The 23,793-nt window shown below is 43.8% G+C and overlaps 1 protein-coding gene across 5 annotated transcripts in view; it reads right to left on the bottom strand.

Annotated features, from left to right (window-relative positions):
- EBF1 (EBF transcription factor 1) overlaps positions 1-23,793 on the bottom strand; it is a 282,181-nt gene that overhangs the window by 215,208 nt on the left and 43,180 nt on the right. The window lies entirely within an intron of this gene.

The raw sequence follows: 23,793 nt of genomic DNA, 5'->3' as shown, positions 1-23,793 counted from the left end.
ATCGTTGATACATGACTCCCGGCTCTGGAATGCTCTTTTACCATCAGCCCTTTGGAGACCGAGTTTGTTGAGTTTAAGTCTCAGCTATTTGCCTAAGTCCAATTTTTTGGGAGAGACAGAGGTTTGACTGTTATATTTTATCCGCGGATGGGAGCACACGGGTAGAGAGCTATCAGAAGTTATGCTTGCTGTTTTAAATAGTGGTATATAGGAGTATATGGGGCACATTTACATTAATTTCTGATTAAAAAGGGGAAAAAAGGATTTTGCATTTCTAAAAAGACAACACGTCTGGATCCACAAGGTAAACTTCCCATGAAAGAACTTTCAGTGCCTGAATTTAAACCTTTGCATATTATTCCACTGAACATCTGTTGACCATGAAACTTCAGATAACCAACATTAACATACACAGGCTGCTTATTCAAAAAAATAGATTATTCACACGGAATCTGTTTGGTTTTTCTATCCCAGCAACTTTTAAAAGGGAAAAAAGAAACTTTCATAACCAAAAAAACATTTTTTAATGTATGAAAAATAAGACTTTTGGATTAGAAGTGGAATTCCACACAGCATTCAAGATCGCGTTATCAGTTTTGTGGCACCCTATTAATCTGTTACAATAAAATACGGGGTTTTTTTTAAAGGGAAATTGTCTTTCAAGAAAGGAAAAGCAAAAGGTCCAACCTTGATAGTAAAGCTTGTGCTTACTGAAAGTAACAGGAAGATCCGTGTCATCTGGCCATCTAATTGAAGAAAGATGCTAAACACAGTGCAGAACTGAGTATAATAAACATGATTTCTTTTCTAACAGAGTGTGGAAGTGTTTTATAGATTTTTTTTCCTCCTTTCTGTAGGTGTGTGTATGCCTATGTAGACATATATATCTATTTTTTATAAATATGTTTTACTACTTATATAAAGCTGTCAAAGAGCACTAACAAACCAGCAGGATTCAATTAGCTTGTGCTTTTTAAAAATGGCCCAAAATCACTGAACGCTCCAGCTCCATCCCAGCGAATTTTCTCAGTGCATAATTTCACCCTGTGCTGGAGACAGAACACGGCTTTATAAAAGAAAACCTTTAATATTAATGCGTGTTTTGCTAAGGAAGTGGAAGTCGAATCAACTTCCTGATACCCCGAGTATCTAATTTCTAAAATGGTCTGACGCTGATGGTCGCAGCCCCTCCAGATGTGGGGTGAAGCAGTGCAGCGGAAGCCCAGGTTTGCAGCCCACTGCTGCGTCGGACGCAGAGCTCAGCGGACTGCATCCTCTGATAGTATATTTTTGTTAGCTGGCTGCCCGGAAACCCTCCACTGCTCGATTTGTTTTGTGATCCTGCAAGGGCCTTCCCAGTGCTGATGACAGCCCTGAATTCAAGAGCTTGTTTGCTTTGGTGGGGTTGGGGACCAGCAAATGCCTCGCCATTTAATTTATCCTCTGCAAGAGAGGTACGGGGGCCTCGTCCTGAAGGATGGAGTCTATTTTGAGAGGTTCGCGCTGCAGCCTGTTGTTCACCACATACCAAAAAACAATGCCTTTTTGTTACCGATCCCGCCTTCTTTTATTGCTTTGTTTATTGACATTTGCAGCACGGGACTTTTTAGGAGCATTTCCTCATACGAGGAGTAAATGTCACAAATACCAAAATTTGAGTGAAGGAGAGAGAAAAATCCCAAGAGGACTACTAATTTCATTACCTCCCTTTTGGCAAAGAAATTGGAAAGGAAAACTTCTGCATTTTACTTCATTTTTGTCTCCTGCCCTTCTTCTACAAGAAAGTATTGGGGAAGAAAAAGAGAAAAAAATGCAACGATGTTTGCTTATTCCATCCCAAAGAACCAAAAACATTTTTAGGACTCGGAGAGCAGAAAAAACTATGTCCATAAAAAGAAACCAACAAAATAAAAACTGTCCCCTTGCCCCTTCTCCCAGTTTGGAGCTGAAACACAGGCCACTGCTACAGGGAACAGCTTGTTTGCTCCAGAGAGATTTACCAGTGCAGCAACACTCTGGCAAATCAGCCCATGCGTCGGACTGAAGACAAGTGCACACTGTCCTTCTTGACTTTTCACTGAACTGTGCCTTAACTTTCATGTTTTAACTGGTTTTGTGTTTACGTTCAACATTACCATATTTCACGCACGTTGCTCACAGAAGGCTGAGTCCCAGTTCTGCAAATATTTTCTCCCACCTCAGTTTTACAGACGTTACTGAACTTTTTTTTTTTTTTTGAGAAATTAAAACGTGTCATTGCCTACCTAAGCATTTCTAATGGCCTTACCACTGATATTTCTATGCAGTGACACTTAATTTGGCAGCTCATTAAAAGGGATCTTGCCCCCGTTTTAGCCGTGTGAAGCCCAGCCAGCTGCCTCTGCAGATGCTCAGCCACCCATCGCACCGGAACACCCACCACCACAGCAAGAAGCACCACGTTTTTGGGTGCACGCGATCCATCCGGGTCCTATCCTATCTACCAGACGAACGCTGGGTGGGAACGGGTGGCATGAAAAGCTGCTGCAAGAAGAACTCGGGGCAAAAAGTTTCACAGCTCACATCTAGTTTTGTTCAGCCTTGTGGAGCGCACAGCGGAAAATCCCTCCCCGCTCCTCCGTATCGTTCAACTTTGCAAGATCTGGACCGCTGTGTGTGTAGCTGTCTTCCCATCTCACTGGCAGGGGCACTTATTCTTTTGCTTGGCAGGAAAGATAGTAATCAGCATAAATATGTGCTCCATATTCATACGTCTCGCGCCATAAATACTTAGGAGTGAATTCCTCCTCTGGTTTCCAGAACCCCAAAAGAGAAATAGGGACTGCCCTTTCAATAACACAGGTTGGATTTTGTCATACTGCAATCTCTAAAAACGACATGGTTCCAGCCGGTTAAAAGTCGATACATGAAATGACACAGCAGTACATAGCATGACAACAGAATCCAATTCAACACAATGTAACATATCAGAAATGTAATTTTTTCCCTTTTCAGATTGGCTGTCTGCTGGCATTTCAAGTATCAAATAGCCAACAAAAATGTTTTTAGATCTGGGAGCTGTTCCATTAGCATTGTCTGCAGCGCTCCGATAGCCGCTCGCACGGCGTTCCTGTTGCTGGCTACACCAAGCCTATGAGCACGCCTTCGCTGCTAATACCGGTTTCAATTTCCAAAAGAGAAAAGAAGCCTTTTCCAAACTTTTGTTCTTTTTCATTGCAACATATAAAGTAAATCTGTTTAGTATTTTACTTCTATGGTTTAAATAGATTAGATTTGAACAAGCTGTTCATATTCTCAGCTAATAAACTCATTTAAACTGTAGTGTGTGCAGTCCAGAACACATGCATCTACGGAAGTCACTGATTAACAAGATAACATACGAACAAACCACATTTTTCAGATATTTATTCAAGTGCCTTCCTAAAACTATTTAGCATCCAGCACGTGGAAAAATATCGATTTACATGGAACCACAGACGCAGGAAAACAGGCTATTCTTGCTTAGCACTGAAACAGTACAGTAAAATTAGTGGAATACAATAGAAAATCCACCGAACCACCAAGGCAAAAAGGCTTTTGCTCATTTACTAAATGCACAGATCAAATAAGGACAAGAAGAACTGAATTTTCAGAGAGTCTCCAAAGGCACAGCTATAGCGAACGGGTAAATCTGTGCACACTCACATACCGACACAGCCTGATCTTTGCAGCCTTTTCCTCAGCTCAGCCCTCACTAACTCAAATGGGGTATTTATTGAACGAAAAATTGAGAGAAGGGTACTGTGTGTATTTTGGAAGAATTTGGAGTATTTCCTGGACTACTGCACACAACATCGGAAAGGTACATTGATCGGCACAACACTTCAAACAAGACTTTGGAAAGTAAAGGAGAAGGCCTAAACACGCGCCGCTTAGCAGCATCATTTCGTACGCTAGTCTCGTCCGTGGGACCTCACTGGACTTACAGCCGCGTACGTGGTGATGGTTTCCAGTGGGGTGAAGAAGAGAAAAATCTGAGCAATATTCTTAGCCCTGCATAACCACTTAAAGATGGACTTGCTTTCCGTAGACCAAAATAATTATAGTTCTACTGCTCAAAAAATGCACTTTATTAAAAACTTATTAGACCCTCATTCATTTATATTTACCTAATTCTCCTACAAAAGCATTAATCTTTGCACAATTCCTCCAAGCATTTACCAGACGAATATTTAAAACAAGAGATGTCCTGTGACCATAAATGTCAAGTTTATTTGTGTTGTATAACTAATTAATATCTCAGACTTCCTGCGTGTATCTGGATAACAGTACTGTAAATATAAATGAAAAATAAGTAATAATTTATGAAATCCGATTTGCATTTTCAAATACAAAATGTGCAAAATCCAACTAATTAGCAAGAGTGAAGGCCAAGGTGTTTCTATAGCAACTATAAAAATGCTTTAAAAATGTTTTATATGAGGCTCATTAATGTTTGTGCTCCTCACTTGTTTTGTGGGCATTCCCTCAGACACAGATTCTGCTTTGCTGTTAAGTTCTGATCACTAAGTATCATTTAATACGTTTGGCAGAGCTCTGGTACTACTTCTTTATGCTGACATTTCTGTCACAGGCTTAAAAAATATTTAGTGTGCAGTACAAAAAAATTATAACAATAATTAAACGGGATCCAATGGCACAGGAAAAATAACCCAACCGAACTGCTAAAGAACAGAAAACTATGAAAAACAACGCCTGAACTTGTCCTCTTTCTCCCTTCTTCAAATTCACCCTTTTAAATCTGACCTGCTATGTGTTGTAGAGGGACAGACAGCAAAGTTTCTGACAGCTTCCCCCCCTGGGCTGGTGCCAGTGCTATTCCTAGCTCAGCGCACAGCATCACCCAGCTCAAAGGCCATGCTAAGGAATTCTGATTTTCCCTTCCTAACCCCCCCCCTCCATGCAACTTTCTTGCTTAGTAAATTGAAATCGAGACTCTCATTTCCATCCGCAGTGTATACAGCTCCCCGGCAGATTGATTTCTGCAAGAGAGCGAACCGCAATGCTTAAAAGGTAGCAAGATCTACCGTACCACCGACAGCCTTACTCAGCTGATACCTGCCGGCTGCCGCAGCCCGCGAGAGGTAAAGAGGTGACAAATGTCCTCATAAAGCTGGGAGAGGGTGGACGGGAGCAAGTCATTCTTCTTTGGTTTAATTACTGAAAATCATTTGAAACCTAGGAGAAGCCCATCACTTCTACGCGGGTTATTTGAATGCAAAATAAACTTATGCTGGATGGCATAGAGAGAGAGGCCACCAAAGAGCATTTATTTCCAAGCTGGCTTTAATCAAATGCTAATTCCCAGCCCCTCTGCTGAGTATTAGTAATATTTTATGAAAAAGTACACAACATTAGGTCTAAATTATCACAAACAATTGAGATATTCTTCAAGTACTGCAGTGTTGACAAAAAAGCATGCACAGTGGCTGCTCGCAGTTGTGGGCATTAATTTCTAATGCCACGTGTCTGATCCCTATAATAGTTTAATACCATTAGACTGCACTGCAACGTTAAATGGCCTTAATGGACCCTATAGTGTTTTTCAATTATGGATACTGGGAGTGGTCTAGTCCACTCCCATTACTGCTGCTAGTTGTAAAATAGTTGTATTTTATACACCGAGGGCATTAAAATTAGTGTCTTTAGTCAACTTCCAAAGCAGCCCATCTGGGGGGTGCTCACCAGAGTACACTGCATTCTAAAAAGGGTCTTTTTCTGCAGCTCTATTTCAGTTGGTTACAGCACGAGGCAGAATATTGTGACGCTGAAAGGCGTCTGATCTGCATATTACGCTTGCAACAAAGCCCCCATTTCTTCAAAAACTTGTTAACACAAATCTCCTCAAAGGCTTTATTTTGATAGTCCCTGAATGGTGTTGTCACGCAGCTCAATTAAAGGCTGCAGAACCGGCAGCAAAAACACGCTTCAGCGGCTGGTGGCACCGCCGCTCCCCGGCTCCCACCACTTCCCGCAGGATGAGCTCGGGGTGACCAGCTGCTTTCCCAAATTTGACACCAGGCATATGGAGGAAAGGCAGGCCTGGGGGTAACGAGCTGGGGCGAGCTCCAGTGAGCAATCAATTAGGAGCAGCAGCTCTCCCTCCGCACTGAGACCGCAGCCATTCCCACCCCCCAGCCGCCACTCCGAGTATTTTGCCTGCAATAAAACTTGTGGGGAACCAACTCAAGTGAAACTCTTTAAGATATATGATGAGGATTAGCCGTAAAACACTAATTAAGGATGGGCTGAGGAATTAATGGGAACCTACAAGGCTCTGAATTTTATTTCCCCATCTAAAAGCGTTGCTGCTCTCCATTTAATGAAAAGAGAAGTTGACCAAATGGATTTTGGGTTTTTTCCCTCTGTTTTTTTTATTATTATTTTTTTTTCCTTAGCTTATTTTGTAAGGGCAGGTCATTAAAGAAGGAACACAGCCAGAAAAATCTCTTAGTGAAGGCTCATTACATTTTTCAAGCACAAATAAAGTGTCACTTTAAAAGGAAATCCAGTTACTCTGAAACATTTGTCGCTTTACTTCAGTGCATGTGAAATGAATACAGGGCCCAACGCTGCCCTCAGCTTCTGTAATTTCCTAGCAGCTAGATGCTCAGAGACAGCACTATATAAAAATATGTACATTGTTTAATTTATTGCAGTACGTTACCATTTTCCTCATGAAAACAAACAAACAAAAAAATTCTAGCAGCTGGTTCCAATACCGCCCACTTTGTTTAAATTTATAGCGAAAACTAGCAGCATCATTAAAAACAAACATATTGCTCCCCTCCAAGCATCCTATAGTGCAGCTCACAGAGAGATGTGTAACTTTTGTAAGAGGTCCAGGAGACACCAGCCAGCTTGGAGCTCAGATCTGAACCTCCAGCTAGGTTTTCCAGGACAGAAATAGCTCGAATTTTATTCATCAAAATAGTTTTCTGGAAAAGAACCTTTTGGATAGAAAAGAACCTTTTGGATAGAAAAGAACATCTTAACAGAAAATTTTCCATTTGCTGAAATGTTCCAATTTTCTGCTGAAAACTAACAATGAATCCTGTAATTGGGTTTGGGAAGCCAGCGCGCTGAGGGCTGCCCTCCACCGCCTCTCCCTGCTCCGCCGTCCCTCCTTTCCCGCGGTGAAGAGGGGAGGACCGGAGGACGAGAGGACGGATGGAGGAGGGAGAGAAGGGAAGCAAACAAAAACAAACATATTTTTCGTTTTCAGTTCCCTCCTCCAAACTGATAAATGATGTGAACGTTTTCCAATGCTCTTTCAGTTGAGCTATTAATCAGATGTCTTGGAACGAGACAGATCTTCAGGCTCCTTCGTGGAGGAAATAAATACGATCTTTTCCTCATTCTTTCCTTACTGAAACTCCCTCCCACTGAACCAGTCTCCCTGGGCAAAAGGAAAGAGATGGCTTGCACAAAGTGTTTTGGGATGGGGACGGTATTTTCCCACAGCTGCAAGAATACCCATCGTTCTGCAAGGCCCCTGCCCCAGCAGGGAGATGGCCATCACTGGGGACAACCCATGGGCTGTCTGCAGCCTCGTGGTCCCAGCAAACGGCAGATGAGATCCAACCATCGCCTGCCTGCTGGCAAACCCCGCAGCCGAAAAGCCATTTCAAGACTCATTACATCTTTTCTTAGTGTTTCTCAACCTGATGCTTGTCTGCTGGTGGTCTGCAAGTGGCTGCAAGAGGACTGACACAGGGTTTTCAGAAAAATGAAAATTACTTGGATGCTTTTGCGCGCATGCTGATGAGCAAACAGAATGGGGAAAAGCAAAAGCAAAGCCAAACATTCAAAGTTTAGTCCGGTTGGTATTTGGCTATAAATAAAAACATTTTGGCAACAATTCATAGGATGGTCCTTCGGACTAATATTTTTTCCAGTTAAGACAGGTGGAGCTACAACTAAAAAGGTTGAGGACCAGTACTTAAAAAGGCAAAATAATCTGCTCTCAAGCTCTTTACATTGGTTATAAACAAAACAACAAACCCATGAACCTTCCCAATAGAAGGGGTAACTTGCTGACTGCATTTGCAATGGAAAGCTTTAAAATTCCTTCCTTCATAATGTTCTAGCAGGCCAAAATTAAGACAAATGCTAGAAACTCCTAGCAATAATAACATGTCCTAAGAGCTTCGAGTTCTACCTTTTTCTTTTTTTTAAAAAATCACAGATATGAACTACGTTGGAATTCAGATACAAAAAAGCACTGAAGCTCAAATCATCTCAGAGGACGATGTCAAAACATGGCTCATATCTAACTCCAGGTGCTTTGCTCCTGTTCCTGGGATTCTCTTATTTAATTACTTAGTCCATGTATGCATTTATTCATTCATTTGCATCCCACCGTTTATATTTAGAACATTTGGGGGATTCAACTACATGATTTTTTTTTTCCAAATATCTGTGGGCTGTAGGGGGATTCAGCCTTGCCATGCAGCATCACGCACTGCGTGGAGCTGGCCATATCACCAGCACAAAAGAAACAACGTGGTATTATCCTGCTTCGAATTTCTCCGACGACTTTGCTCCCAAGTTATGACTTTAGTTTCCCCCTTGATATGCCATCCTTTATTTATTACAGCATATTTATCCGTGGGTTTTTTTTTTTATTGTTGGCCTGCTTTTACTTCTTCTTTAACCTTATTAACCCTTGCTAGTATTTGACAGCTTAACACCCTCCATTACTCTGCAACATTCGCTATAAGAACTGACATGGAACTAATAGCAGCCTTTTTATATCCAATCTACGAGGTCACATGAAACTGCCCTTGTCTGAACCCTGCAAGATTTCCTATAGGTGGTTCTCCCTTTCTGTGGATTTTCTACTTAATATGTCTCTACAGGTCTGTCTGAATGTAAAAAATGGAATCAGATTCCTGCTAACTTTAGTTACTGACAATGTACACCTTAGAATAGGAGTAAGTTTTCCCTTTAGTGAAAGCTCCCAGTAATGTGATTTGAAACAACTTTGTGATACTCTTTTCAAGCATTATGTATCGCTTTTTAATGGCATACCCACAGATGTTCCGTTTGAAGGGATCTTTGATTTTCCCAGCAACGTACCAGAATGGCATGGTCACATCCATCCCCTGAACCTCAGCTCTGAGCATAAGTAGGACATTAAAGTGATAGCATGATAAGGTTGAGGTGTCTAGCTCAGTTGTTCGGCATGGGTTGATTAAATGTTATTAATTTAGGTCTCTAACTTCAGGGGACACCCATCGCGCTGCACTCTACAATACCAAGCTCTTGTTTATCCTCATGCCTGGATCTGCTGGAGCTTTCCCCCAGCCTGCAGAGTTGACTCTGCACTAAAATGCATGACAAGATGCTTCAAATGCAAAAGGATGTAGTCAATACACCGGTGCAGAACAACTGAGGTGCTGTATGGCTCAACAGCAGCCAGGAGAGGAAAAATGCATCGCCAGGGTAGGATTGCTCAGAAGAGATGCAGTGAGAACACCAGTTACTTCTCTAGGTTTTTCCTAATGGGACCTGAGCAGCAGGAAAGAAGGCGCTTTTTTCATGCATTTATCCTTTGCAAGCATGAGAAATTAACTTTTGCTAAATGGAAAAGGAAAGAAAAGCACAATGAGATCTATATAGGTGAGCAAAGAAATACATGGAGGACAAATTGAAATTTAGGAGAATAGGTTTTAACAGCCTTTCTTGGAGATGTAATACCTGCTTAGATTAGTCTACGATTATCTATTTTAAAATTAAAAAGTCTTCCTTCTGTGCAAATCCATCATCCTTATTATTGCTATTCTAAGTGCAGCAAATACCCTGGGAACGAAATTCCTTACTTGAAACTTCTTTGGGGAACGGATCTTAGTTCAGGAGTCCACTGTTTCCCCCACCCAATTTCAATTTAATAGCATCCAGAGTGATAAAGTGGGAAGAGACAGACATTTGGTAGAGCTAACTAGTCATTTGCTGGTTCTGTGAAAGTTTGTGCTTCCCAGTCAGTGTCACATATGAGAAATACAGATGGTCCCAAGTTAGAAAAAAAGAAGTGTTGAAACATATACAAATGTTATGAGGACTTTGAGTGTAAAATGGTAACCAGCTGTGAATGTGACATCTCTAGTTTTACTAAATCTACTGAGATACATCATTACCGCACATGAAATCTATATATTTTCTGTACTGGTGGCAATTCCCTCTTCTCCATTTGCTTCTAAAAAACCATCCAGATGATAATATTAAAAAGGTGAGAGTCCAAAAAGAGAAAGAAAAGCGGTCTCCATTTCTAAGGGTTGTTGGTAACTGCCCCAATAATTTCCTGCGTTATAAGCGGACTGTTTACTGGGGGGAGGGTAGAAGTCACAAACATCTAGAGCTAAAAATAATATATAAATGTTAAAACAAAATCAAAAGGTTACTAATTCACACAAAGTCCTCGAGATTTAGAGTCATCCATTCTATATACAGTTCAGCAATGCATGGAATGCAATAAGACATTTAAACCACAACACAGCAGTGATCTTGCCCTGTTGCTGGCAGTATCAGTTGTTTCCCACACAAGGGCCTAAATCTGACCCTTTTATGAAACTTTTACATTTGCAAAAATAGAACAGTTGGGAAATCTTGGGCACTTCTATTTAAATTGCAAACAAAATAACCCTCTCTCTGCTGCTGCTTAAGCTCTAGATAATCATCACATATCAAGACAATTACTTTTTCCCCCCATATGAGTTGTTTTGACAGAGCTTTTCAAATATGTTATGTACAATGCAACCTAAAAGGAAAAGAAAATGTATGGTTTAGGATGCATTAAAGTGTACGAGGGGGAGGAGAGACACGGAAGGGGATGGGTTCCCCTCCCTTTTCCTTGGACAAAAGCTCCGAATTGCCACATCTACCTTTGGCATCTCACACCCATGTGCAGCATCGTGATTGACGCAGGCCAAAGAAATCACCCGTGAAACACCAGACAGATGCATGGCGACCTGCGCGGGGGAAAAAGCAGCTATAGGGCGTCGCTAGCTGCATACCCTGCGTGCGTGGTACATTCCCTATCTCGCCTCATCCCATCAAGGGCCTCCTGGGAGAAGGGAAATGGAATGGATCTTGTATCTCAGGGCGGCGTTGGCAGGGTAGGAGCACTCTGCGGGAAGGTAGGAGTGCTCCTCTCAGCCCTCCCACCCCCTGCTCCACTCTACTCGGCTGTAAAGAAATGCTCCCTCCCCAGGAGCGGGTCACAGTGAGGTGGGGAGACGATTCGGGATTTTTTTTGCTTGTTTGGTTGGTTGGTTTTGCTAGGAGTGGAGTAGTGCTGGAAGAAATTCAGATTCCCTGTGCCCCTTCCTAAAATGGAACTGGGAGCAGGGACCAGCCCCTCGCACCCTCATCTGCCGGCAGCCTTTGCTTTTCTATTTTTGCTTTTTCCAGAGAAGGCAGGCAAAACCAAAAAGAAGCCCCAGTTTTAATATAAACTGGCAAAATATTATACTTCTTGGTAGAGTTTTACGCCCACCTTAGACGAACATGGGTGACTTTGCAGACCACAGACCCCTGAGCCAGGACCAGGACATCACCACTTGGGAGCTAGCAGTGAGCACGAGGGTGGGAGAGTTCCTAGAGCAAACAGAACTGGGGGCTTCGATTGAGATGTAAACCTCCTTTCTTCAGAGGACAGAGCTGCTGTTTTAGGATCCTCTTACTAATAGATTGTTTGCCTGTTATTATGGACTTTATTATGACATTAGCTTGCTTTAAAATGTTATTTGTATAATTGGCTTTCCAAATGAGACCGTTCAGCTAACCTATTTCTTTCAGCACTCACAGCAGAATTATCCTGAGATAAACTTTTTTGAATTGTTTTCCTACTGATTTGTGCAGCCCAGCTAGGAAGTTTTTACCTGAACAAAGGGATGGTAGCACAGGAAGAAGTGAATTTGTCTTTTCCCATCAGAGACAGAAAGATGCATTTCTTAATCCTTCTCTCACTGAAATGGGAGAGCAACATCAAAATGATACCAGTTAACAGTGGAAAACCACATTAGGACATCCCTTAGAGGAACAAACCCCTTTAATAAACTGGGTGTAAAGCAGTGGCATAAACACATCGGGCAGAATTTGTGCGCCTGAAGTTTAGCCAAAGGCCAAATTTGTGCAGGTATTTAGGCACCTAAAGACAGGGACGAATGCCTGCCAGGGTGCTCCCACCTCTAGCAGCCACTTTGAAAGCCCCATCAGCGCTACCAGCTGCTAAATCCCTCTCCAGTGAGCTGTGGGCTCAGCTCCTGCCAAGAGTTACCAGCTGGGCTTAACACAGGGAATAACCCTTGCTGAATTAAACAGCCCAACAGGACTCATTTGTTGCTGATAAGCCCTCACGGACACCCACCCCTCCGAGCCCGAAGCGCCCCATTCTCTGCTCCCTGAGACCGAGGTGCCGTTCACAGCCGCTCCTGCCCACCAGGCAGATAAATTGACTTCCCGACAGTTCATTGCGTGCAGCCACTTTAGCAGGCACGTTATAAATTGAAGGTCCGTATGGATGCAAAATTATCTCTCCCCTGCAGCCGTGCCTTGCTCCGGGTCGGGATCCGTGCCTGGGTACCCCCCACCACTGCCCCTTCCCAGCACTGGTGACCCCAGGCATGGTCTGGGACACACTGCGAGGTCTCCGAGTGGAAGGGTCTGAAACGCTGTTAAATACTATCGCTATCACTCCATGCTCAGGCCTCAGGAAGCTGGCCACCTGGGTAAATGTTAGAGGATCTTGTACATATTATATCCCCATTATTTTCTGACAGACTTTTCCTTCCATTATGCGATACAGGAAAAGAGGTTTAGTAGTATAACACCAAGAACACGGGTTTCGAGCTCCTGCTAACTATAAGCCCAGATCCTGGATACAGACACACACAGCTATCAACAAACACAAGGTAGCAGTGAGACCACATTAGGTTTTTCCTTTACATTTCATTAAAAAAATAAAAAGAAAAAAAAAAAAAAAGCTTCACATAGTTTCCTCCTCTTGACCTAACACAAATTCCATCAAACTTCAAAAACAATACTTTGAGATGCTGGAGGATGCAGGCCGGAAACTGAGGAAAGACTTTACACAAAGTTAGGAAATCTTTTTTGGAGGGAATACTTCAAGCTACTGAACAATTTTATCTAGATGACTAGATCTTATGGTAAATGAGTATATAATTAAATTTAAGAGCTACGCTATTGTGTTTGAGGTATATCAGCTCATCAACAAAAGGAGGACTGTTTAGCTATGCTAAAAGCGATATGTAAATACCAGCCTCTGATAAATAATTGATTATTGCCTTAATGTTTGACAAAGCCATAAAATGCCCTGCAGATTATGTCCAAAACATTTTAAGGTGATATGAAATCATTTTTATTGTAATGACAATGAGCTGTCCATGGTTGACTGGTTTAAATTTTATCTTTTCATGTTAGGAAAGGTTTCTGTTTTCTTTGAGAATTTAATTATCAGAGGGTGTTTAATATGATAGGAAGATTTATGGCCTTCAGGAGCGATCCAAAAATAGTGCTATAAAAATGGACTTAGATCCCATCACAAGCAATAAAGCTGTTATGCAGACTTGATGCTTGCAGTGAAAACTTTGCCGATGAATATATTTCACCATCGTGCATAAAAGTTCACTTTGGAGTATTTTGAATTTTGACCCTGAAATGTGACCCAAACTATGGGGTGAGGGAAAAAAAAGCTTCACAAAAGAAAGCGGAGCTCCGCTAGTACGGATGTCTTAGTGTTTATTTTGGAAAATGCTCTTCACTATCCATAAATATTTCTTTTAACTTGTTGCCTTTAAGATGCAGCAGGGACTAAGTTTTCCAGGAGGAGATAAAAAGAACAACAAAGATACACGCCTATTGTGTAATAATCAGTCCACATTTCAATGAATAAGTAATATTTCTCACAAGCCAAAGTTAGATAGTGGATTTATTTAACCTCCGAGGGTCAGGTAATAAATACTAAGTGAATTATTCAGACCAATGGCTAATCAATACAATTCAGTGATATATTTTTTGTGCTTCATAAAAGGTTGTACACTAAAGGCAGTGAGCAATTATGGAAATTGGGCCCGAGCGGCACTCAATTCTTCTCTTACTTGAAACCCCAGCACCACTACCTTGACAGCAAATCGATTAGTGTGCTAGTGAAGCAGCTCAGCAACCTCTGACCCCTTCCAGCTCTGTCCAACAGCCTGGAGAGTATTTTATATTTATTTTATTGAATTAACCCCCTCTTGCCTGCACACCAGTTTACACGTACAGTAATGCGGTAGGAGAAAAACGACAGGCTGCTTTCATTTAAATGCTTCTCTGTAGGTCTGAGTAAGGCAAACCTAACAGACTCCTTTGTTCTAGCTTCAAAGCACCAATTTTTGCCACAGCATAGGGTTTTCAAGTCCATCCCAAAACTAACATAATTAACAGGATGCAAAGAATGTCCTAAGTGTACCCCAGACATTGAATCACTCCTATTCATGCCTGCCTTTGCGCATGGCTACCAACTTTATACAATGCTCAAGTCACTGTTTTGCACCAAAAATAAAAGCTCCTCAATAAAAGTGAGTTAATATTGCTATAGGTATAATATCCTGTTTTACACAGTGTAAGGGAGAACACTAGAGATTAACAGCGTTTTCCACCAGGAAATTAAAACTAACATAAAGCCACATAAAGCGCTTTTTCTAGACATTTAACTCTATAGGCACTACTCCTGTATCCTTTGCCCACCAAAGCCCTGACTGATCCCAGTGGGAGTTTGCGAATATTCAAGGCGAAGACAATTTTAGGTCGAAGACCTGCAGGCTTTTCCTCTGCACCATGCAAAAGGCTCAGCACGGACACCTTTGGCAGTGCTGTGGTCCAGGAGCCCTCATCCAGCTGTGGCTACCAAGGTGTCAGCTCTCCATTACCTCCTGCCCAGACTTCCAAGTGGAAATACAAGCCCTGCAAAGAAAAGCATCTTCCTTGCCCAACAAGCATTTGCTTAATACCTCAGCTACCTCATGTCCTTTTTATATACATCATCGACAGCTTTGAAAATGATGCACCATCTCCTTTTCCAAAAAGCTAGCAGAAGCACACAGAAAAGGCACTGCAACAACTGCCATCTTACCCAACCTCAAGCACAGGAATAAAACCATGACTTTCTGTGCCTTTAGCTGGAGACATGAGTGCTGCAGCCCCACGGAGGGCCCTCCGTAAGGTATCCTGCCCAAAGTACGAGTCTCTTCACTTTTCCAACAGTATCTGTAGGAATAAGCAGGACTTGCAGCTATTCACGTACTCTCTATATCACATATAACCAATTCCCCTGGTTCTAGGGAATTTATTCCCAATTTACACTGGCAGAGTTGAGAAGAAGATTCAGACACCAAAATTCCTAAATTGCAGTCCATTACTGTTCCGATACTAGAAAGATTTAAACAACAGATAACTACTCCAAGATTTGCAAGTATTGCATCCTATTTGTATTATGAACCGTGAGCTAAAAAATACAATAGCAAGTTGTATGCGAATAACAGAAGGCGAGATTTCTCAGGGAGGATTCAATCCAAAAAAAAAGAAAAAAGTGAAGACATGATGCTGTTCCCATTGAGGCTAACTGGAACCTGATTAGACTTCCAGTGTAGCTGGTCTGTTCCACTCCAGCCAACGATAATCAAAGCAAAAATGGCATTTAGTAAGAGTCCAGAAGCTCGTGTGCTCTGTCTACAGGTCGTATTCTGTCACTTCAAGGCTGAATAAAGCCTGCACGCATAGCAAGATACATCACTTTTATTAAAACTATTCACAGAAAAAGGGACCACTCGAAGTTCACCACAGCTGACCGTAAGCAGACACACAGCACAGGCCTGAGCAGTGTATTTTATAAAACCCTGATATGCTTTCGTATAACACTGCATTGAGTTCTGAATTATTCTTTTCGTCTCTTTTGCGCTCAGAATCCATACAAAAGTGATTACTTCAGTCATTTTTCAATATTACTTTCATTCCTGGAAAATGCATTTTCAAAAGTTATTTATTTTTCACAGCATGTCATGTTGTTATATTATACTAGTTAAAATAAAACCACTGTAGACTTCGGCATGCATTTACATTTCTCTTCCAATGGTATGATGTAGGATTTTCAGTTTTTATGTTGAATGTATTCTACATATTACATTATCAATCCTTTATCTTAGGTTTGGTGTAGATTTAAAAAACAAGCTGTTAAATCAAGTTACTAAAGTAATTGAGCTATAAAACTGCCTTCTTATTTATAATCACCATTTCCTTCCGAAAAAGAGTTTTTAAAGATCAGCTGTGGTTTCTGTCATGCAATTTTTTTTAAACAACTTTATGCCACTAATTCCGCTTAAAACCTAATTAAAATAGCGGAGAAAATGTATGTTTCCTACACGGAGTCAGGCTTTATGAGCATGTTGCAGGCTGGGACTGCTCCTTGCCCCTGGTACGCGGGTGAGCTGCTTCTTGGCCCTAGGGGCAAACTGGGGTACGGTCTGGGGCTGGGGAGCCCTGGGCCTCCGCTCACCTCTTATCCCTGCCCCAGAATTCACCCCAGGAACCCTTTTCCAAAGGTTTAGTTCTATTTGAGTTTCTTCATATCTAATCTTGGGTAATGCTGGAATGCAGAAGAACATGATTTCTGAGTGGAAAAGGGTCTGAAACAGAATTTATTTAAAGATCGATCCTTTGCCTGCCCAGCTGATAGACAGCAGTAACCATCCTGCCACTTTTCAGTGGCAACCTCTTTGCAACCAGTTCAGTTAAACATCATGAAAATGACTGTTTATCCAGCTGTTTGCCCAAAAAAACCTAAAATCCTCCGGCTCCATGGGGTGCTACCTAAGCAAAGCACGATGGTGTGGCTGCCCTGGCCCAGACTTTCTGGGGGGGGACAACATGGCAGGAGCTTGGGGACCCCTTGTCCCTGAGGGATCGCTGCCCACCGTGCTGCTGAGACGAGCTGCCTCGGCCGCGGCACCCAAAGCCTGGGTGCCACTGCCCGTAAACACAAAACCACTTGAAAATCCCACGCCCCACGGGGCCATGATGTCTTCAGAGCAGGCAAAAAGGCAGAAACGCAGCTGGTTGTGTAGGGAAATGCCAGAAGAGGGAAATCCAGCCGAAAGGTGGCCAACGGAGGGATAAGATGGCGTTAATGGACCAGCGGGAGCTGTGGGATGGTTTTGAGGCAGCCGAGGATCCCACATCACTGAGTTATGGCACATCTTACATGCTGCGGTCCTGCTCCAAGCTTGTGTCCCCCCTCCAGCCAAAATCTCTGCACAACCCTGCCGGTCCCTGTGTCACCCCCGCAAAGGAGGGCAGGCAGAGCAGCCAGCCTGACCTAAACCATCGATAAAACACGGCTGTGCTATAAAGGCTCATCCTCCCAAAACCCGCATTATCAGGCACTAGAGCAGCCAAATACCAGGGATACACCATCCTTTAGAAAATCCTGCTTGCGGTATGGCTGAATTAGAGGCAGGAAAAAAAAAAAAAAAAAAGGAAAAGCTTAAATATTTAATAAACAGTTCCACAGAAACTCTGTGTGCAGCTCTGAAATGACTATCTGCTCTACACCCACAGAGGTGGCCGGGGAAATGGCTGAGGGCCAGATGACAGGGGACTTTTTTTCTGAAATAGCGCTGGCAGAGGCCTATCAGGAAATCTTTCAGAATTGCTTTAATCTTTCATTTTAGTTTGGTCTCTGGCCACACAAGTGCGTCCAGCCCTCAGAGACCCTGGAGGTCACTATCTGTGAGTTTTTAAAAACAGGAAAGCCATTACAGAAAAATCAGAAGAGCAAGGGAAAAAAGTACTCGCTGTAAATATGTACATTTTTAATACAACAGAATGGTAATTACATTTTTTGTTCTGCTATTGCTTTTAACTAAAAAGGAAGGGAACCTGGAATGTTATAAACACCTCGGAGTTTTTAGCTCTCTGCCAAAGAATTTATCCATTAAACGCAACATGAACTATAAATCTGAATTTCAGATCCTGCTCACAGCATATGAATCTATTCTTCCCTTTGATATGCATGTGAAGTTCTCATTGACACTAATGGGAGTTACACGTGCTTATTACAGGATAACTAGACCTCTCAGTGTGAATATATACTTCTAGGGAGACAGCTCTGCTTAAGTTTAAAAAAAAAAAAAAAGGAAGAAAAAGATAACCAGTGGGGGCAAAAAATCCGTTGTGGGTGTTTTGCAAACAAAAGTACCATTCTGTGCATTTTTGGTCAGCAGGCAGCTTTGAAAAAATAGACATCTACAGAAACACGCATAGGTATGCAATTGTATGCACGTACATCGTCCTTCCAGCGTGCGGGCTGCACTCAAAGTCGTGCACGAGCACGTGTGTACTCGCGAGGAAGAATCTTTGCTCAGTCCCCTGCAACGTTCAGTGCCTGTCCCAGCCTCTGAACCTGTGTAAATCAGCTCAGCGCCACAATTTCCACTGAACTGCCCAATTTACACCAGCTGAGCGGGTGACACCGGGTCTATGGGAGTGCTGAAAGCCCCGGGTCTCTCCTACGGGGTCTGTGTAAAGTAGCTGCTGCACTGAATGCTAATGGGTATGGGAGCGCAGGGCACTGCTATCGGGGAGTTATTTCTTTTATGGGAACATTTCTTTAGATGTGTATTTCATTTTTTAGCTTGCTGGCTAGAGGTGTTCCCAGGGACAGCAAATAGAGAGGGAGAGTCATGTTAAATTCATAAACATATGCTGTAGAAAGTAAGTGAGCATATAAGGATGTGGTGGGTTGACCCTGGCTGGATGCCAGGTGCCCACCAAAGCCACTCTATCGCTCCCCTCCTCAGCCGGACAGGGGAGAGAAAATACAACAAAAGGCTCGTGGGTCGACATAAGGACAGGGAGAGATCACTCACCAATTACCGTCACAGGCAAAACAGACTCGACTTGGGGAAATCAGCTTAATTTATTACCAATCAAATCAGAGTAGGGTAATGAGAAATAAAACCAAATCTTAAAAACACCTTCCTCCACCCCTCCCTTCTTCCCAAGCTCAACTTCATTCCTGATTTCTCTCCCTCCTCCCCACCAGCGGCGCAGGGGGACGGAGAATGGGGGTTGGGGTCAGTTCATCACACCTTGTCTCTGCCGCTCCTTCGTCCCTGCTCCAGCGTGGGGTCCCTCCCACGGCAGACAGTCCTCCACGAACTTCTCCAATGTGAGTCCTTCCTACGGGCTGCAGGTCTTCACGAACTGCTCCAGCGTGGGTCCCCCGCGGGGTCACAAGTCCTGCCAGCAAACCTGCTCCAGCCTGGGCTCCTCTCTCCGTGCAGCCACAGGTCCTGCCAGGAGCCTGCTCCAACATGGGCTTCCCACAGGATCACAGCCTCCTTCGGGCATCCCCCTGCTCCGGCATGGGGTCCTCCACGGGCTGCAGGTGGAGATCTGCTCCAGCGTGGACCTCCATGGGCTGCAGGGGACAGCCTGCCTCACCATTGTCTTCCCCACAGGCTGCAGGGGAATCTCTGCTCCGGTGCCTGGAGCACCTCCTCCCCCTCCTTCTTCACCAACCTTGCTATCTGCAGAGTTGTTCCTCTCACATAGTCTCTCTTCTCTCTCTGGTGCCGTTGCACAGGGCTTTTTTTCCCCCTTCTTAAATACATTATCCCAGAGGTGCTACCACCATTGCTGATGGGCTTGGCCTCGGCCAGCGGTGGGTCCATCTTGGAGCCGGCTGGCATGGGCTCTGTCGGACATCAGGGAGGCTTCTGGCAGCTTCTCACAGAAGCCACCCCTGTAGCCCCCCTGCTACCAAAACCTTGCCACGCAAACCCAGTACAAAGGATAACACATGAGTGCATATATACCATACCTGCATTTTTATAGCACAAATGGATCTCTGTGTATCTATATATATGTGCATCAAAATATTGGCACTTTGAGTAAAATTTATAAATTGTCCAAGCAGACCAGATATCTTCAGCGTTTTATTTTTTTTAATCAAGAGCTTTTCCTGGAAATATTAGCAAAGGGTCAATTCCTTTCCATGCACCAAGTGACACTTTTGAATAACTGTGTTATGCACAGCGCCTTAAGAAGACTTATAGGACTGTCACAATATTTAACTACTCATTTTTGCTTGCATGATTGTGGTTGATATGACCACAGAATACTGATCTATCCAAAAGAGAAAAATTATAGAGTGGAACAGTGGGATTTATGAATGAGATATCTTTGGCTGCAAAGCATTCCCATTTATAGCACTCAGCCACCACAAAACTGCTGTGTAATTGGAAGAGAAATTTTTCCCATGTACTGAAGCTATAGTCGAACTGCCAAACAATAAGAGACAGCCTTGTCTGAATTAGAGGAGTCACATACCTGATTTTTCTCCCACTCATTTAGAAACAGACCTTATTTCCCATCTCTGCTTCTCTTATGCTGAGACCGGGGGTAGGAAAGCTGTGTTTTGTGAGTGCCAGAGCAGAAAGCTGATTCCATTTAAGCATCATATCAGCATAAATGTGTGGACAAATCAGCAGAACTAGTCAGAGCTGCCAATTTTAACTTCCTGAGTATCTGCATGTGAAAACTGTTATTTTCCCAAGGAGGCACATGGCCTTTTGTTATGATTATTTATTTGTATTGTAATAGGCCAAGGAAGCCACAGAGAGGGCCCTGTAATGTGAGAGACACAGACGCAACGCTGCCCCAGGACACTCGGGAGGCGGAGGGACGCTCCCAGGATAGACTGATGCTCCCCGGACAGATGGACGCTCGCCCACCCACCGCCGCCACATGAAGGAGCCAGGCAAGTCCCCACTGTGCTCTCATGGAGCTTGCTGCAAGCCAGGGGCTCTGGGCCTTTACGTGACTTGTGATTGCAAAGTCCAACAGGTTAAAGCACCCCATTGCGCAGCCCCACAGGAGTGCATGGATGGACAGACAGACACACAGAGATGCCTCTTGCCTTGCAGATCGCAGGGCAGCCCCCGGGGTGCCAGGCAGGCAGATGCCCTTACAGGACCAGCTGCCTGATGAGCCACAACTAAAAGCAGCAACCTGAGACCAGGGACGCAGTAACCATAAAACAAGTACATTCCTTGCCATAGAAATCAGCAGCCTCAACTCCTCACCTTCACAGGCAGTGCCAGAGGTCAGAGGCCACCCAGTGGCATGGTCCTCCTGGGAGCACTAGATTGGGCACGTCCCATGGGGACAGCACAGCTTCACCCCCTTTGGAGCAAGCAGGACGAGCTGCTTTGCCATCACTCCATGGTGTGGCCCCTTTTCTCCTTCCTACCCTCTCCATCAGCCCTTGGGCGGCCTCTACCCTGGAGGCTGCTGGCCGGGAACAGGTAACTGTGGCCAGTCAAGCTTTCCCCTCCCTGCCCGACATCTCTGCCCAGGACCACTGCAAGTTCCACAACAGCACCCACGACAGCCACATAACGGCACAAGGCATCATTTTTACATATATTTTCGTGAAAGGGAAGTTCTCAGACAACCCTTTCCATGAAAACTCCAGGGCGGAAAGCAGCACAGAGTGAAATCTCATCACGAGCTCATGCCGGGAAGCATATGGAAAGCGCTGTGGAGCGGCCCCACAGTCTTACAGCCCCATCAGAACGAAGAAGTCAGGAAACAGGTTTACTTGCATCATTACAACATGATTGCTGCTGGGAACACCTTCCTGTCGAGGTCCCTCCGACCGCATCCCTAATCACGCGCTACTGAGGACGCTCTGCACGACCCTCAGATCATAGCGCCGCGGGAGATGAAGCACCGGCGGCACTGCTCCCCAGCGAGCGACAGCGCAGCCCGGGGGGAGAGAAGCAAACACCTCAATTAATTGACTGCAACGACAGTGGGGAGCAGATGCCACCCCGGAGCGGTCCAGGTGGGGTTCCTCCAGCACAAGGAGCTTTGCATCGTACCGTTGGGGCTTCCCAGAGATGCCTGTGGCTGCTTCAGCTCTCAAACCTGCACTTTTGGGGAGCTCAGTGGCTTCAGAAGCCGAACTGTGAAATATTGACCATGGGAATGAAATCTCTGCTCTGGAAATCAAGACCTCCCACAAACCTCAAAGCTGTGTACCCCAGAAATTCAAGCACCCTGATGATGAGTTGCTCTGGAAATTCAGGACATTTTCTGCCAATGATCAATCAGAGGGTTCACAACGGCTTTCTCCAACTGCATGTATGTTGGGTCAATTTACATTTTCTCTTTTCACATCATCCACAAAAATCAAAATACCAAAGTACAAATGTAATGCAACTTTATGCTTTAACGAGTTTCATAGTTTGTCAAGAGTTCTCTAATCCATTTCAAATTCCCTCTTAACAACAGGATTTCTTCTCTTTTTGCGTTTGAACTGTGGGTGATTAAACAACAAGCAGCAGAAAATTAATATGTTAAATTCAAAGCCACAAAAAAATAGATAATCTCATTGTCCAGTGAGAATCCCAGGAATCCTTGAGTTTCCAGGAACAAAAGCTACAACTCACTCAGGCTTAGGTCTTAGTGGAATTAACGTTGCTCAATAGCAAGTACTGATTGTGGGGTTTTTTACTAACCTACAATACAGAACTTGGCTAATACTTAAATAAATAAATAAACCTTATTTATATTTAAAGAAGAAAAAAAAAATTTGAGAGAGGTCACATGTGTCGCAGGAAGCAATGAATGCTATGGATTCAGAACCACATCTGAAAACCTCTTCAAAGTCCCCAGAGACAACCACAGGATGCTTTTCTGAGTCCCTGCCCCCAGCCAGGCAAATTATAAATGCGAACAATGACTCTTGTTTTTCTGTTAAAATGCATTGGGTTTATTACTTTGTTGTGTTTTCCCAAAGCACACCTTGCACGTAGAAACCCCGGTGCAGGCTCAGAGTGCCAAAATATTTCCCTCTTCTGTTTAGCAGCACATACTGATACCGTAACGGAGTTTCAAGGACCTGGCCAAGATCCTCTTGACATAATGAAAGGATTTTCCTCCAGGCAATGACACCATGACCGGACCTTACTGATGGCAATACAGTACATGGGCAACGTGGAGAGACAAGGACCTGAAGGAGCTCAGATGCTGGCAGAAGTGATGCCAGCTATTTATTTGGAAAAAAAAAAAACCCACATGAGTCCTAAAGAGCTCCTGGAATTTCGGTCTCTGGAGACTCCCCCTTCCCTGGGTCCTGAGCAGTTTTCCCTACCACAGTGCCCCATCAGTCCAGAGGGATTTGGGGCGAAAAAGCGGACAGGAGGCCACCAATCTCCCTGCCCACAGCAATGGGATGAGGATGCATTCCAGGTTGAGAGGAGCTGGAGACGGGGATTTGCCACTGATGGGAGCAGGGAATCCCATATTCCCGGGGCAGGAGGAAGCAGCAGCACATAATACCTGTCAGGGGCAGGAGCATCTCTCACACGTGCAATGCCCGAACACAAATACACAAGCACAGGGCTCGATCAGCCTGCGGACAATTAATATTATCATTGGAGCAGCCTCATATCTCCCACTTTGAGCTCAGCCCCACCATCCGTAGCAGGGAGGCACAAAACTGACAGGCAAAGCAATAACGTTCACACATTTACATACGTATCCCTTGAATGCCCTATTGATGTCCCTGTGAGAAAGGACTCAGTAAAACACTGCAAATTAATGATATAGGAAGCAAAATACATTCTGCATTGCATGGTTTAAACAAAAAAATAGCCTCAGACAGGGAGACACGAAGTAACAATA

Source organism: Nipponia nippon, unplaced genomic scaffold (genome assembly GCF_047370975.1).
Source record: "Nipponia nippon isolate SJK-2023a ecotype South Korea unplaced genomic scaffold, ASM4737097v1 scaffold_17, whole genome shotgun sequence".
In the NCBI taxonomy this organism is placed as follows: domain Eukaryota; kingdom Metazoa; phylum Chordata; class Aves; order Pelecaniformes; family Threskiornithidae; genus Nipponia; species Nipponia nippon.
This window is presented reverse-complemented; position numbering and strand designations above follow the sequence as displayed.